General features: G+C 48.8%; 1 protein-coding gene across 1 annotated transcript in view; it reads right to left on the bottom strand.

Annotated features, from left to right (window-relative positions):
- The window catches only part of LOC103773319 (inorganic pyrophosphatase), a 5,839-nt gene extending 3,521 nt beyond the window's left edge, over positions 1-2,318 (bottom strand). Inside the window, exon 1 of the mRNA XM_008940684.1 lies at positions 2,263-2,318. The gene's annotated coding sequence lies outside the window, so the exon portion shown is untranslated. The remainder of the gene's footprint in view (positions 1-2,262) is intronic.
- Between the last annotated feature and the right edge of the window lie 6 nt (positions 2,319-2,324).

Below are 2,324 nucleotides of genomic sequence, written 5' to 3'. Positions count from 1 at the left end.
TAGGGAAAGGTGCCCCAGCTCCTCCTCTCTGAGCTGATAATCCTACAAAAGCAGAGCTTGTCAGTGGCGTGGTGCAAGGATAAAGATGTGGGGAAGAAACACAGAACTACATCTTGCTCTATCTAGTTTACAAGCGATGTTTTCAGGCATCTCCTGTTGACTCCACCTGGGCTGAGAGAACTATTGAGAGCTCAATGCCAGCCTCTTCTTCAAGATAACAAGCTCCTCCAGGCTTGAACCATAACGCTTGCTGTTTGAAGAGATTATGGCTTTTGACAACAGGTCAAACCTTGCTCCCTAACCTCAACAAGGTTTCTAATCCCTACCTTAAGCAGTTATTAGTGTTGCAAAATCCCTTGCACCTGTATTGCACCATAAATGGACAAACTGCTGAACGACTGCCCTTATGCCACTGATTTTGCCCACGCCCTTCTCTAACTGAAGCTGATTACATCCCCTTAATTGCATGGGGTCACTGCTCATTTGCAACCCAGATGTAAAATAGTATATACTCTTTTTATTTGTAAGCAACTGGAGGTGAGAAATGAGGCAGAACTGGCTAGGCAGGGTGCTGGTGGCTTTGCAGGCAAGGAAAGATGACCTGGGGGGCCATCTTTCTTGGCCTCTTGCAGTCCTACTGGCAATCTTACTCTGTCCAAGACACCCTCTGAGTAGCCCTAGGTCAGCCCTTCGCAATGCAAAGCCACACAGGTACAGATAAGGTCAGCACATCCGAGTCTTAGACTGAAAAAAAAACACATTTCAATCCTCTCAGTGTCTTAGAGGTCTAAGGATAAAGATCAAGGAGCCCAGACAGAATAAGACAATCCTCTGCTGGGAGCTGGGCTCCCCAAGATAGCTGCTAACAAACCCAGTAAGTAACAAATAAAACCTCTGCAGAGAGGCACTCCAGCAACAGAAAGAGATCTAATGTGATCAGCACTATTGTGTAACTTCAGGGACTGCGACCTTCAGTGCTACTTGCTTCTCTTAATGACCTGGAGAGCAGCATTAGCCACACAGGGGCTTTGGCAAGCTGCACTAAGCACCCGAAGGCACAGCAGCAGCCCAGTTTCCCTTGCTAATCATTCCCATCCCACAGAAACTCTCCTCAACCCTACATGCACTCCCTAGCTCTTTCCTCTCCGCCTCTGCGAGTGTCTGCAAAGCACAGTATTATCTATCTGGATTTCCCTTGTCCCATTTACTTTCCAGACACCTGCTTTTGAAAACTGCTTTCCCAGCTGGCTGCAGAAACTGCTTCACTCGCTGTCCTTGATGATCACAGTCCTCCTGTTCTCTTCTGAGCAGGCAAAAGCCTCCTCAGAGAGTGTATTCAGACAACACCTGCAACTCAAAGCTCAAACAGCTACTTTTTAGATGATGATCCCTCAATTCTGCATACCCTTTTACCTTCCCAGAACCATTCTCCACCTCCGAATTACATCTATCACAAGCATTAGAACAGTTCATCCACTGCATTCCTCAAGCTGCAGAGCTTTTTAGCATGTATTATAAGAAATGAGCTACCGAGGTAAAGAACAAAGACAGAGAGAGCCCGAGTTATCACTGAAAAAGCACTCAGTGAAAACTAAAGCACGGCTGCTCTGGTTTCCTAGAGCAGGGACATTTTAAAGTGTTTCACACCAGCCTGATTTGACTAACAGCTGGCTGCTGGGAGGATGCAGGAGCTCTGCGGCACTGCATGCAGCAGGGTCCACACCTGCACCTTCTGCCAAAGAAGAAACAAGAGGTTCCCCAGGAGCTGCGACAGGAAGAATTTAACCTCCTCATCTTTCCTTCAGTGGCTGGTTATGCTGCTGGCATAAAGCTGCCTTACTGCAGTCAAACCCCAAGCCTGGAATATCATGCGGTATGAGCATAGGAGTGCGTGTAGGTATTGAGCAGAATGAAAAAATGCCTCTTTTGATCTAAAATGCTTTCAGGTGACCTCGTAGCCAAGTTCAGGACAACCTCTTGTATCTCAGACACTAATATGAGAACGAGATCATCTGAGATCATCTGTGTGCTTCTACATCGCTCTACCTGAGGCCGAGGCTGGGAGATAAGGCCACGGATGATGCCTTAGGTGCCCCTGCCGAGAAGCAGTGTCAGGAACCGGGAGCCTCCCTTGACCATTCCCTGCAGGGCCACACTTCTGGAGAGGCACGGCCACCGTGCTCACACTCACAGCTCCAAGGGCTCCTCTTGGAGCCAACTCCAATCAAAGGTGGCCACCTCGGCCCCCACCTCCCCTCTTACCTCGCTGGCATCCGCGTAGATGGGGATATCGTGGAAAGGCGAGATGTAACGTCCGGCGGCAT

This window comes from Merops nubicus, unplaced genomic scaffold, assembly GCF_000691845.1.
Source record: "Merops nubicus isolate BGI_N331 unplaced genomic scaffold, ASM69184v1 scaffold47185, whole genome shotgun sequence".
NCBI classification, from domain to species: Eukaryota; Metazoa; Chordata; class Aves; order Coraciiformes; family Meropidae; genus Merops; species Merops nubicus.
Note: the sequence above shows the minus strand (reverse complement) of the source record. Positions and strands in the feature narration are given on the sequence as shown.